At 36.9% G+C, this 15787-nt stretch overlaps 1 protein-coding gene across 9 annotated transcripts in view; it reads left to right on the forward strand.

Annotated features, from left to right (window-relative positions):
* The window catches only part of DMD (dystrophin), a 2565910-nt gene that overhangs the window by 1394763 nt on the left and 1155360 nt on the right, over positions 1-15787 (forward strand). The window lies entirely within an intron of this gene.

Genomic DNA, 15787 nt, shown 5'->3' on the forward strand with positions numbered 1-15787 from the left:
TTCTTTACACACTGTATCATTTTTTTTAATTGCTTCTATTCTTCCCTCTTTCTGTACAAGCTGTATTTGCTTGAAAGGATAGCCTACACTGATGTTAATCAAACTTCAGATGAAACACCTAAAATGATAGAAAAGAATCTCCTCTAATTAAATAATAAAGTAACCCCTACAGGTTTAGACATGTGCCTTCAGGTGTAGGAAAGAAAAAATTTAATGAATGTAGTAGTTTTATGCCAAGAATATTTCCCTCATGCACTTGTGCTTTAATAAGATGGAATGTGAAATAGCAAACGGAGTTTGATTATTATGATGATATTTATTCATAAGATAGTCAGATATGATGAAAGTTTCCTTGAGTTATACTTGCTCGAGTTGGGTCAGATGTTAGTTCAGTGAATTTGAAACAAACATGTCTTACCTATATGATGTTATGCTGGAATTGGTCTGCTCCCAAAGGACATCCATCCTCGGGAGTAGGTGTGGAAGAATCCTCCAAATGTTTTTGGGACCAGTGGACTCAACTGAAATGAGCATCATGGTTATACTCTTATTAACGGGCCCCTGGCATATTTATTTGTCACGTGTTTGTTATGTGTTTATATACACAAAATATATATGTGTCTGTATATGTGTATGCATATGTATATACATGTATGTGTATACATACTTACACATGCACGGGGCTTCCCTGGTGGCTCAGATGGTAAAGAATCCTCCTGCCAATGCAGGAGATGCAAGAGACATGGGTTTGATCCCTGGGTTGGGAAGATTCCCTGGAGGAAGGCGTGGCAACCCACTCCAGTATTCTTGCCTGGGAAATCCCATGGACAGAGGAGCCTGGTGGGCTACAGTCCATGGGGTCACAAAGAGTTGGACACGACTGAGTGACTAAATATGCACATGTGCACACACGTACACATACATAGCCAGAAATCTGCCTTGACATTAATTACTGCTTTTCTAGCTTTATAAGCCCTTTGGACACTTTCCCTTTGACTTATGGATACAATTCACAGCAAATAAAAGATCATGGTTCTTATTTTCTTTACTACTTACCACCTCTGATAGCATAGATATTTTCTCCTTGCTATTTCTAATTGAAATGTTAGTCTGGTTTACTTTTAGCATCAATTCTCTGTTAATTCCATTTGGCTCTTCCAAGTTTTTATTTTTTTAAGATTGTACTATGTTTGCATGTTTGAAAACCAACTTACAGTAATAAAATGGGAATGTTTTTTCTTTCTTTGGAAAATCATTTTAGAATAAATTGACAATTAAGTATGCCACTATTATATTTTTAATTTATGCATTCTTTGAGATTGGTTCCAGGAAACTGAAATGTAGTTCAGTTGCTCAGTCGTGTCCGACTCTTTGTGACCCCATAGACCGCAGCACACCAGGTCTCCCTGTCCATCACCAACTCCCGGAGTCCACCCAAACCCATGGCCATTGAATCGGTGATGCCATCCAGCCATCTCATCCTCTGTCGTCCCCTTCTCCTCCTGCCCTCAATCTTTCCCAGCATCAGGGTCTTTTCATATGAGTCAGCTGTTCACACCAGGTGGCCAAAGTATTGGAGCTTCAACATCAGTTCTACCAATGAACGTCCAGGACTGATATCTTTTAGAATGGACTGGTTGGATCTCCTTGCAGTCCAAGGGACTCTCAAGAGTCTTCTCCACACCACAGTTCAAAAGCATCAATTCTTCGGTGCTCAGCTTTCTTTATAGTCCAACTCTCACATCCATACATGACCACTGGTAAAACCATAGCCTGTACTAGCCGGACCTTTGTTGACAAAGTAATGTGTCTGCTTTTTAATATGCTATCTAGGTTGGTCATAACTTTCCTTCCAAGGAGTAAGTGTCTTTTAATTTCATGGCTGCAATCACCATCTGCAGTGATTTTGGAGCCCAGAAAAATAAAGTCAGCCACTGTTTCCCCATCTATTTGCCATGAAGTGATGGGACCAGATGCCATGATCTTAGTTTTCTGATGAAAAATAATAGCTTGTATATGTTCATTAATATGGTAGATGATAACTGATGTGTATGAGGAGGGGGCTCTTGTTAATTATAACTACCTTACTAAGAAAAGCAGTCATGGAAGGTAATAGTGCCAATGAAACTGTGTAAGAGAGAAAACAGAATTGCTCTTGTAGAATCAAGCTAAATGAAAAGTTAATTGTTTCAATTTTATTTTTATATGTATATTGTTGTGTTCTCATACCAAATATACTCTAAGATATACAGTGTCATAATATTTATTTTTACTCATGGTTGAAAGAAAGGAGTGCCCCTTTTAAAAAGAGGCAGTTTCATAAGCTGATCTCAAGTGGAGTATTTTGATTTGGCTAAAACAGCCTATAGAGGAAATGAATATTTTGGCAGCCTAAGAAGCAAAATGTCATATTTTTCTATGTTTGGATCCCTCCCTGCATATTTGAAATTTGTATTTTAATACTTTTGAGAAAGTAATGACACCTAAATGTATTATTATTCGCCTTGTAGATCACAATATGTTCACCTCCCGCCCTTTCATTCTCTCTTGGCAGAAAACAATCAGTTAATTTTATAGCTAAATCAAGTATACTGTCTTTCCCTCATTCAGAAAGAAACCAAGAAAGACATATGACTTCATCTGCTATAATAGTTTAGATTTCTCTGTTACAACAGCCATAAAATCATTTTACACATAATGAAATATCTGAGACTTAAAGGACAATGATACTCAATCTACATGAAGATATCATTCTATTTGTGTGTACGAGTGAGGAAATGTACAGAAGGAATTATACATATTTTCCTCATTTATAATTATATATTTAAAAGAAAATGAGCAAATATAGGCTTGACAATTTAATAACATTTTTTAAATATGGCAGTTACATTTATATCACAGTTATGTATACATAATATTTATATTCATATTTTTATATATCTGGATTTTATTATTATTATCATTGCCAATATTGAGTACTTACTATGTACCTAACAAACTTTACTATATTATTCTTAATCCTTATACTAGTTCTGTGAAGTAGATCAGTTCAGTTCAGCTCAGTCGTTCAGTCGTGTCTGACTTGGCGACCCCATGGACTGCAGCACACCAGGCTTCCCTGTCCATCACCAACTCGTGGAGCTTGCTCAAACTCAAGTCCATAAAGTCAGTGATGCCATCCTGCTATCTCATCCTCTATTGTCCCCTTCTCCTCCCACCTTCAGTCTTTCCCAGCATCATGGTCTTTTCAAGTGAATCTGTTCTTCGCATCAGGTGGCCAAAGTATTGGGGTTTCCGCTTCAGCATCAGTCCTTCCAATGAATATTCAGGACTGATTTCCTTTAGGACAGACTGGTTGGATCTCCTTACAGTCCAAGGGACTCTCAAGAGTCTTCTCCAACACCACAGTTCAAAAGCAATCAATTCTTCGACACTCAGTATTCTTTATAGTCCAACTCTCACATCCATATATGACTACTGGAAAAACCATAGCTCTGACTAGATGGACCTGTTTCATCAAAGTAATGTCTCTGCTTTGTAATATGCTGTCTAGCTTGGTCATAGCTTTTCTTCCAAGGAGCAAGTGTCTTTTAATTTCATGGCTGCAGTTACCATCCACAGTGATTTTGGATCCCCCCCAAAAATAAAGTCTGCCACTGTTTCCATTGTTTTCCTATTTGCCATGAAGTCATGGGACCAGATGCCATGATCTTAGTTTTCTGAATGTTGAGTTTTATGCCAACTTTTTCACTCCCCTCTTTCACTTTTATCAAGAGACTCTTTATTTCTTCTTTGCTTTCTGCCATAAGGGTGGCGTTATCTGCATATCTGAGGTTATTGATATTTCTCCCAGCCATCTTGATTCCAGCTTCATCCAGCCCAGTATTTCTCATGATGTACTTTGCATATAAGTTAAATAAGCAGGGTGACAATATACAGCTATGATGTACTCCTTTCCCGATTTGGAACCAGTCTGTTGTTCCATGTCCAGTTTTAACTGTTGCTTCTTGACCTGCATACAGATTTCTCAAGAGGCAGGTCAGATGGTCTGGTAATCCCATCTTTTTCAGGATTTTCCACAGTTTATTGTGATCCACACAGTTGAAGGCTTTGGTGTAGTCAATAAACCAGATGTGTTTCTGGAACTCTCTTGCTATTTCAATGATCCAACAGATGTTGGCAATTTCATCTCTGGTTCCTCTGCCTTTTCTAAATCTAGCTTGAACTTCTGGAAATTCACACGTACTATTGAAGACAAGCTAGAGAATTTTGAGCATTACTTTGCTAGTGTGTGGAATGAGTGCAATCGTGTGGTAGTATGAACATTCTTTGGCATTGCATTTCTTTGGAATTGGAATGAAAACTGACCTTTGTCCAGTCCTCTGGCTACTGCTGAGTTTTCCAAATTTGCTGGCATATTGAGTGCAGCACTTTCACAGCATCATCTTTTAGGATTTGAAATAGCTCAACTGGAGTTCCATCACCTCCACTAGCTTTGTTTGTAGCGATGCTTCCTAAGGCCCACTTGACTTTGCATTCCAGGATGTCTGGCTCTAGGTGAGTGATCACACCATCGTGATTATCTGGGTCATGAAGATCTTTTTTGTATAGTTCTTCTGTGTATTCTTGTCACCTCTTCTTAATATCTTCTGCTTCTGTTAGGTCTATACCATTTCTGTCCTTTAGCGAGACCATCTTTGCATGAAATGTTCCCTTGTATCTCTGATTTTCTTGAAGAAATCTCTAGTCTTTCCCATTCTATTGTTTTCCTCTATTTCTTTGCATTGATCACTGAGGAAGGCTTTCTTATCTCTCCTTGCTATTCTTTGGAACTGTGCATTCAGATGGATGTATCTTTCCTTTTCTCCTTTGCTTTTAGCTTCCCTTCTTTCCTCAGCCTTTTCACAAATGAGAATTCCAACCCAACAAATTAAATCACTTGCTCGAGTTTACAAAGCACCATTAAATAATAAAGTAGAATTTCAAACTCATGTTTATCTCTCTTCAAATTTCATAGGTTGCATAGCTTCCCTGTTTTATGACCTGTTTTATTTTTTTTATTTTAATTTTGGCTGTTCTGTGTGGTGTGTGGGATCTTATTTCCCCGACCAGAGATAGAACCCATACCCCCTGCAGTGGAAGCAAAGTCCTACCCACTGGACAGCCAGGGAAGTCCCCTATGGCCTGTTTTAAATTGAAAGTATGTCTTCACACAAATTGTGAGACTATACTGTGGAAGATGTGTGCATTTAAATTAAATGCTCACATTTTTAAAGGAGATCCATGAATAATATATCAGGTCCTTAGAAAGAATTTTACCTGCAACTTTTTAAGAAATTCGGATTATTTTTCTTAGACTGCTGAATCAGTTTCTGTAGTTAATTTTTCCAGAATATCCTAATATTAAAGGTAACATTGCAGTTCACTAATAGCAAACTATTTTTGCTACTTTGAGTATTTTTACAGGGTGCTAATTGTGCCAAATCAAGACATTGAGATTGCATAATTTTTAGGTTAATATTAGCATAGTCCTACATTGTTTTCTTTTTTTCAGAAGCAGTGAAAGAATAGCATACCCTGAATATTCTTCCATCATGACACAACTGTCAAATATTGCACCCTTTTCACAGTCCTTGGTCTATTAGGACTTTGGACTATAGCAAAGGTGTTTGTAAAAGAGAAGGGCAAAGGAGATTTGTGAAATACCAGATACATTAGTCATATCAGAGATGCTTCTACTTTTCTTTTTGTAGCTAATTAAATAATCAGATATCAAGTGTAGGTGAAGATATACCTACTTACTTGGGTACTTATACATTTATCTCAGAGATATTTAGGGTATCTCTCCCTAAGCCAAAATAATGTGCTTAGTCAAAACCCCCATACTCCTACTGTGTAATACCTATATCTATCTATCTATCTATCTATCTATTTATATGTATATATGAGGGTATGTGTGTGATTTTGTGGGTACTTACAATTCAAAAAGTCCTTATTTAAGATGATTGAAGCTTTCCCATGCAGCTTTTTCTATTTTAACCTTCTTTTCTGAAAATCTACCTACTGGTAGACAAAAGGGAAGTACTATAACACTGATTTTTAGATTCCTTCCAGATATGTATGCCAATTAGAAACAAGAAAAATTGCAAAAAAAAAAAAAAAAAAACCCACTTTAGAAATCTAAAGAATTTTAAGATTCCTTTAAAAATTTTTAGAGATAACCTGAAGTGTTTGTGAGTCCTTACAGGTAATGACATCAGCATTGATCTAACTTTATCATTATTATTTTTAAGTTATTAATGTAGTGTTCTTTGATATAAGGTGAATTCTATCAATATTACTTTAATCTGAGACACCCCTCTTAAAAAAGTCATAGTCCTTAAATAAATGTTCATCTTCAGAGTTAAATTAGACCTTGGCAAGTTTGTATAAAGTGTATTAATTTTTTAGAATGGTGTTGAGCTAGATTATCTGTATTTAAAAGTCATTCTTTGTTTTCTATTAATAAAAGCTACATTTTACTGAAACTATATTGACTGATTTGAAATGGTTTATGATGTAGACGAAGATATTTTTAAGTTCTAAATGCTGTATCAGTGTTATAAAATGTGCCAATTATTAAGTTGTTTTTAACAATAGTACTGAAATGTTATTGCTATCTATAGCTTACAGTATACATTCATTCTTGTCAAAGTGCTGTGTAATGCAGGCAGTATTATCCTAGCTTTATTTATGGTATACCTAGATACAAAGAGGTAAAATGGTGTACCCAAGCCTTCATGGCTCCTAAATGGAACTAAAAAGAGCTGAAGCAAATTACTCATAAACTCTTTTATTAATTCATTTAAAAATGTATTAAGCACTTATTATGTGCCAGGAACTTTACTTAGGACTAGGAATTCAAAAGTCAATGAGGTGTATTCCTTTCTCTAAAAGGCTCAGAGTCTGCTGGGAAATACAGCTCTGTAAATACATAATTAGAACATGAAGTAGTATATTAATAGAGGTTTTTGTGCAGTGAGAAGAGTTTGGCTTAGGCAGTAGCTAATTTCAGGGGAGACAGTCCTCACAGAATAAAATGATGTGGCAAAAGGGTGACATTCTAAGATAAAGCAAAAGGCCCAGGTTAAAAGGACAGTAGGGGAAAGGTTGGATTGTTATGGAAGTTTCTGAGATATTCAGTGTTTGAAAGTGTAGTATATACACCGTGGGTTATGTAAATATCTGTGAACATTCATGTTGAAACCAAAGAGGAAGAAGGGATAGCGATGTAGACATAAGTTAAAGAGAGGTCAGAAACTGACTATAGGGAAAAGTGAGTTGGGATATCATGGGGAAACATTGTTAGAGGATTTCAAGAAAGGCTATGGAAGTGGGGCTGGAGGGAAGAAGTCAAACTGAAGAGTCATTTCTGGTTTAGAATGTATAGGGTATAGAAATCAGCATGGTGAGAAAGAAAGAGAGGAGTAAAGGATGATCTCAACATTTCTAGCATGGAAATCCTTAACTAAAATTAAAAAACTTAGAAGAGAAAATAAGGATTTGTAAACAAGTCATGTTTGAGGTTCACATGGGATGTTCTGGTGAGGATTAAAAAAAAAAAAAACAGCTAGATACAGCGCTCAGGTGAGGGTTAGAACCTGGGGCTATGTGCTAATCAGTTTATACAGGAAGGGTCGGTGAAGTACAGCCTGTGGGTCAAATTCTGCCCAACACCTGTTTTTGTAAATAGAGTTTTTATTGGGATCTAGCCAAACCCATTTATGGCTGGTGCTGGGTTACAGTGGCAGAGCTCAATAGTTGTAAGAAAGGTTGCATGGCCAACGAGGCATACATTATTTATTTTTCATTTATTTTTATTAGTTGGAGGCTAATTACTTTACAATATTGTAGTGGGTTTTGTCATACATTGACATGAATCAGCCATGGATCTACATGTATTCCCCATCCCGATCCCCCCTCCCACCTCCCTCTCTACCCAATCCCTCTGGGTCTTCCCAATGCACCAGGCCCAAAGCTGTGGTACATATACACCATGGAATATTACTCAGCCATTAAAAAGAATTCATTTGAATCAGTTCTAATGAGATGGATGAAACTGGAGCCCATTATACAGAGTGAAGTAAGCCAGAAAGATAAAGAACATTACAGCATACTAACACATATATATATGGAATTTAGAAAGATGGTAATGATAACCCTATATGCAAAACAGAAAAAGAGACACAGATGTACAGAGGCATACATTATTTATTTTCAAGTACTTTATAAAGTTTGCCAACCCCTGCTGTAGATATTAGTTGAACCTTTAAGATTCAATGCCATTGTATAAGGAAATACCCAGAGAGAGATCCAGATCCAAAGGGTTCACCTGTAATAATTAGGTGAACTAGATTTTGTTTTGTTTTTTGAGGGAAAAAATATCCCCATTTCCTTTAAGCAATGCCAAAGAGTCCCCTGTAATTGGAAAGGGTCGCTTTTAGAGTCGATGTCTTAAAGAGTTCAAATAAGGTCTGTCTATTCTGTTTGTTCACGTGGCAATCAATGGAAATATTATGAGAAATAGTTGAAATAGAATGGGTGGAATTTCAGCAGTGAAAAGAGGGAGTAGAGACCAGAGAATGGGTTCGTAAACTCCAGTATTATAAATACTGTGAGAAACAAACTCAAAGAACTACTCCAAACTGGTGAAGCCTGAGAATCAGACTCATAACCCAGAGAGAATGAAACATAAAATAAACTGGGTGTTTCAAAATTATATGTCAATCCAGAGCTGTGAAAATGCTAGCAGTGGATATATTGAATCCAATAAAACTGAATGAGAAAGCTTACTTTAAAACACTGTATTTGTTTATTTCTTTGCCAAGCTCTATCAGTATTTCAAATTATGAAAGTTTTATTTACAATGAGAGAATCCCCAATGGCTCAGTGGGAAAGAACCAACTTGCAATGCAGGAGATGAGGGTTTGATCCCTGGGTCGGGAAGATCCCCTGGAGGAGGAAATGGCAACCCACTCCAGTATTCTTGCCTGGGAAATTCCATGGAAAGAGCAGCTTGGCGGACTACAGTCCATGGGGTCGCAAGGTATCAGACACAACTGAGCTACTGAGCACAATAACTAGCAGAGTTGGGGGGAGGGTGTGTGAAGTAGGATAAAGCTTACTTTTCACAGTGCACACTTTTATTTTTCCACTGTACACCATTATTTTGTTCTGTTTGTATGCCTTACCTTACAAATTAAAATAGAATCCCCTGCTGAGAAATATATTCTGTTTCACACTACATACAAAAATATAATGCTAAAGGATTATACATCTTATATGGGAAAAAGCAAACTAACGAAACTTTCATAACAAAGTAAAGGAGTGTATGTAAATAAATTTTGGATAATGGAGAATTTCTTAAATAGATGTATAAAGTACTAATCATAACATAATAAACTGGACTATATTGTGTATTAATAACTTCTGGATATCAAAAGACAACATTCAGAGAATGAAAATGAAAGTCACAGAGTGTGAAAAAATATTTGGAACACACATATAACTAATATAATGTGTGTATCCATAATCATGAAGAAGTCCTATAAGTCTTTAAGAACAATCTGAAAGAAAACCGGCAGAAGTTCTTGAAATGTGAGAAGGGGCACAAAGAAGAATTCTGAGCTGCAGACAGTGTTTTATATCTTGATCTGGATGCTGTTCATAGAATGACCAGTTTTAATAAATAATGAATGTGCCTTTTCAATTATTTATTTATTTTTGAATGTGCTGGGTCTTCACTGCTGACTGGGGTTTTTTCTCTAGTTGTGGCGAGGGATGGCTACTCTCTAGTTGCAATGAGTGCATGGGCTTCTGGTTGCAGTGACTTCTCTTGTTGTGGAGTTCGAGCTCTCGGGCATGCAGGCTTCAGTAGTTGTGGTTCCCAGGCTTTAGAGCACAGGCTCAGTTTCATCGTGCACAGGCGTTGTTGCTCCACGGCATGTGGGATCTTCCCGGACCAGGGTTTGAACCCATGTCTCTTGCATTGCTAGGTGGATTCTTTACCGCTGAACCACTAGAGAAGACCATAGGTGTGTTTTCTGTTTCACAATAACACAGAGACATTTGCCATCTTCACAAAATAAGAAATACAAATGACCAATAAACATGGACAAACTGGAAGGAACTTATTGGCCAACCCAGTACTTCAGTTCAGTTCAGTCGCTCAGTTGTGTCCAACTCTTTGCGACCCCATGAATCGCAGCACCCCAGTCCTCCTTGTCCATCACCAACTCCCGGAGTTTACTCAAACTCATGTCCATCGAGTTGGTGATGCCATCCAGCCATCTCATCCTCTGTCGTCCCCTTCTCCTGCCCCCAATCCCTCCCAGCATCAGGGTCTTTTCCAATGAGTCAGCTCTTCGCATGAGGTGGCCAAAGTAGTGGAGTTTCAGCTTCAGCGTCAGTCCTTCCAATGAACACCCAGGACTGATCTCCTTTAGGATGGACTGGTTGGATTTCCTTGCAGTCCAAGGGATTCTCAAGAGTCTTCTCCAACACCACAGTTCAAAAGCATCAATTTTTCGGTGCTCAGCTTTTTTCACAGTCCAACTCTCACATCCATACATGACCACTGGAAAAACCATAGCCTTGACTAGATGGACCTTTGTTGGCAAAGTAATGTCTCTGCTTTTTAATATGCTATCTAGGTTGGTCATAACTTTCCTTCCGAGGAGTGAGCATCTTTTAATTTCATGGCTGCAGTCACCATCTGCAGTGATTTTGGAGCCCCAAAAAATAAAGTCTGCCACTGTTTCCACTGTTTCCCCATCTATCTGCCATGAAGTGATGGGACCAGATGCCATGATCTTAGTTTTCTGAATGTTAAGCTTTAAGCCAACTTTTTAACTCTCCTCTTTCACTTTCATCAAGAGGCTTTTTAGTTCCTCTTCACTTTCTGCCATAAGGGTGGTGTTATCTGCATAACTTAGGTTTTATTAAATAATTGGATTACTGGGGAAGCTGGGATCAGGGGTGGGGGCGTGGGAAGGTGAGTAAGGTACTATGGTTTGGGGCAAATGACTGATTTAACTTATATTTATCAGCTCCTCTAATTTGAACCATGAGACTTTAGCCAAGATCCCTCCCACTCACCTAATCAAAAATGAAATAGGTAGGAGGCAGTACTTAGCAGCCCAGTGCTGAGTTTGCAGACCTTAAGTATAAAGCCACAATGGATTATGTCAGAAGGCTACTAGGGTGTTATTTATTTAAATCTATTTCACAGAATTCAGCACCACCTTAATGGCCTGAAAGTGTTAAAGTATGTCCCAAAGTACCTAAATTACTCCCTAAATGTAATTTATGCTTGAGAATAATCTGACTAACTTGATTTAGAACAGCAGGAAATAAGTTATGCTGCACATAAATGAAGCAGCAGTGTAATTTTAAATACCGCTTGCATAGTGAATGAGAATTTTAATATTTGCAAAATTTTAAAAATCACTTGATTTATTATCCATATGTTTATACTGACATTTTTTGTCCTTTATTTAGGCAGGTCTACATTTCCTCTTGCTGTCAGGAAGAAAAAATGCAACAACCTTTTTTTCCCCCCCTCTAGTAATAATACAGAGAGTAAAACTTACACTTATTTCCTTGAATGCTCTTTGTAATATCTTTATGTGTTTCCTGTTGTAGCTGCATTTTCCTTCAGTCATGGATGCCCAGTTAATGGAATGAGAGAAATTTAGAGAGTATAGTGAGTGACTAGAGATTAAATTTATAAATGTAGCATTGTAAAACTAGCAAAATTTATATCTGTTCATTCAGGATGTTCCTTAATGGGAAAGAGTTTAATTTTATAAGTAGGCATGATAAAAAATGAAATTTTGAACAGTAAATTCAAGAACACATTTATACTTGGCTGTTAACAACACATGTTAAAATGCTAGAAAGTATGTTTAAAATTTTTATGTGATGCTTGAAATGGAGTTTAAAATATTATTACTCACATTAAATGTCATCACATGTAAAGTGCATGCTTTTATTCTTTAATATTTTGTTTGAATAGAGTTACTAATTTTAACATTAATTTTAATAATAAAATTAAACCAACTTTACTGTTTTCAAATTTTTAGCAGTTGCAGACTATTGAATGCTCTATATTCAGATATTTACAAAGTGACAGTATAAGTATCGCTGTGGCCAAAAAGTTCATTTGGATATTTCTGAACGATGCTCAGGAAAAACCCGGATACCCTTTTTGGCCAACCTAATGGTTCATGTGAAGTCTTTAAGCATGCGAAGACTCAGCTTGCAGGAGTTGAGTGAAAATGGAGTAAAGGGAAAGAGGGCATTTCAGGAATACTGGACTAATGTACACAGTCACGAAATCCTGAGACAGCAGGGCATGGGGGGAAGGGGAGACTGCAGAGAGTCCTTGGTGGCTGGCAACCTCATCCTGCCCCACTTTTGTGGACCAGGAACACAAATGTAAGTAGAGAAGCCTGAGTGTTTCCCTTATGTCTGTATCCCCAACTTTGTCTTGCAACCCTAAGAGGTACCATGATCAACTGTGTGGGCCCTGATGGTTTTCTTCTCTTGGAGAAACTAGATGATAGATAAACTGTGAAGAGGCAGAGGGGTTGGGTGGGAGGAGACTTTGTGGAATCTTCTGGAAGATGGTCACTGCCAGTGCAGTGGAGGGACACATCTGCAGCAGCCTGGAAGGAAGAGTATTTATAGCCCAGATGTTGAAGAAATAACCACCTTCCAGTAAATAAAAGCATTGGCAAGAGGGTAAATCTGGTGGTTGGGTAATAGAAAAAAAGCCAAGTAAGAAGCAGACTGATGACTGTTACAGGGGTGGAAAATGACCAAACAACAACTCCTCTGTGGTCTGGTTAGCCTCGGTCTGGTTCTCAAACTATAGTGTATAAAGATGGAGATGGCAGTTGTTAGCATGTGAGATTGCCTTTTAAAAAGTATTATGCTTAGTGAAGTAAGTCACACAGAGAAAGATGTTATCTATGTTAGCACTCTATGTCCTCTCTTATATGTGGAATCTAAAAAATTAAAAGCAAAGAATGTATATAAAAAAATAGAAACAGAATTACAGATTCAAAGAATATACTAGTGGTTACCAGTGGCGAGACCAAGGGAGAGGGGCAAAATAAGGGTATGGCATTGAGACACAAACTACTATGTATAACATAAATAAACAACAAGGATATAGTGTACAGCAGAGGGAATACAGCCATTATTTAAAAGAATGGAGAATAGTCACTATTGTATACCTGAAACTGATATGATATTGTAAATCACCTGTACTTTCAATTTAAAATAAATTTTACTTATTGTATTTTTCTGAATATTCAAAGTTTGAAGCGTGCATTGCAGGAAAACTTAACAATATTATATATATATATATATATATATATATATATATATATATATATATATAAATATAATGAAAATTAAAATCAACTACAGCCTCACCAAGATGATACAATGCCAACTATGACTCACTGTATTTTAGATTCTCATTTAACAGCTCTCTGACTCCAGTGATTCAAGTTCCCGTTAAGACATACACAATGTACAGTTCTTTTTTTTTTTTCCCTTTAAAAAATTTTTTTTTTCATTTATTTTTATTAGTTGGAGGCTAATTACTTTACAATATTGTAGTGGTTTTTGTCATACATTGACATGAATCAGCCATGGATTTACATGTATTCCCCATCCCGATCCCCCCTCCCACCTCCCTCTCTACCCGATCCTTCTGGGTTTTCCCAGTGCACCAGGCCCGAGCACTTGTCTCATGCATCCAACCTGGGCTGGTGATCTGTTTCACCCTAGATAACAATTCTTTTATATAGGGGATACATTCTTCAGATGTATTCTTAAGTCATGTTTTGGGTATTAGCACTGAAAATATATGAAAACAAAATTATTATTAACCATGAAAACATTTCCAAGATCATTTTGTGGCTGATGGATATAAAACATTTGATCAACTATAAAATGCCATTATTTATTAAAGATGTAATTATTTGATAAATTTCTTTTTACTGGAAGGATAATTGCTTTTTAATATTGCCTCAGTTTCTGCCACACATCAACAGGAATCAGCCATAGGTGTACATATGTCCCCTCCCTCTTGAATTTCCCTGCCACCTCCCACCCTTTCCCACCCCTCTAAGTTGTTACAGAGCCCAGGTTTAAGTTCCCTGAGTCATATAGCAAATTCCCATTGGCTGTCTCTTTTACATATGGTAGTGTATATGTTCTCCATTTGTCCCACTCTCTCCTTCCTCCCCGCCTGCCTTGTCCATAAGTCTGTTCTCTGTGTCTGCATCTCCATTCTTTATAAGCTAGTGATAGAGACTATCTCTTTTGACTATCATTAGCTGCCTTTTTATGCTACCAAAATACTGTTTTAGACATTTTTAAGGTGAAAATACAGTTAATCATTAAATGTAATACCCGATAGAATGCATGGTAGAGTACATGTAGATATATAATTAAATATAGGAAGAAAATAAGAAAAATAGAAAATAAAAGCCTTACAACTGTCACTTTGAAGTGTTTAATTTGGTGAAAATTCATCTTGAAAAAAAGTAATCCCAGAAAATTTAATGTAAGGTGCTAAAAGACACCACTGGAATCAGAGAGATCTGAGTTAGAATTCCAGGTCTGCCATTTAATATCTATTTACCTTTTGGTAACTTACTCAGCATCTCACCTTTCTCCAGTGAAAAATGGGAATAATAATTGTTATCTTGCAGAGGGTATTGTAGGAGTTAATGGAATGGGATATGTAAATCCACAGATCCCAGTGCTTGGTTTATAAGGTGAATTCCATTCCTTTCCTAGTAAAACAATAGGGAATTGTGACATTATTTGGATTCTAAAATTACTTAAATTTCCTAAGGGGAGGTAGAGATCTGAGAAGATCCTCAAGATATTCAAAACTAATCCGTTGCATCTTAAGAATAGATCTCAGAGAACTGTACAGACAGCTGTACTGTGAGGTCACTCAATAGGCAGGAACTTTCAGGATGGCTTTTGTTTCATGCTGGCAAATGCCTGTTTGGACAGGCCCTGGCAGACCCACCCAGTAGATCATGAGCCCCATAAGACTTTAAAACTTGCACTGTATAGTATTTTTCAACTTGACAGTACATTAGAATCACCTGGGTGCTTTTAAAAATACCAGTGTCAGGATCCCACCTCCAAAGATACTGGTGTAATTGGTCTAGATTGGGGACCCAAAATCAGTGTTTTATTGCTATTTTTTATTTTATAATGCCCTATGTGATTTTTATGTGCAAGTCTCTCAGAGTATACATAAAGCCTTGACTCATATAATTTCTGGTTCAGTCTCTTCTGTGACCAGAAATGACCAAATATTTCCTTCTCAATATTCTTTTCTTGTGAGGTGTTGATACATTACCTTTCACAAAATTCCTTCAGCATTACAATTTAAAATGCTAGTGGATACAGTGGAACTAGAAGGAGAAAGAAGGACTAGTATACCAGTTAACTGGTGGATTTCTTACCAATGTAGAGGTTACAGCTGTCATCCTGAATGCTTGAAGATCTTAATGAGCAGACACTTTTAGTTCAAGATATGACTGAAATTGACAGACTTTATGAGCTAATTTTTGATCCAAAAAAATCTTTTGAAATTTAGTATCTAGTTTCAAAATAATTTATTAGATATTAATGTACTTTTAAATTTCTGAAGTCTTATTAAAAATTAAGTATTATCATAGGGAAGAAAACACTAATATTCCATAAT

Source organism: Cervus elaphus, chromosome X (assembly GCF_910594005.1).
Source record: "Cervus elaphus chromosome X, mCerEla1.1, whole genome shotgun sequence".
NCBI classification, from domain to species: domain Eukaryota; kingdom Metazoa; phylum Chordata; class Mammalia; order Artiodactyla; family Cervidae; genus Cervus; species Cervus elaphus.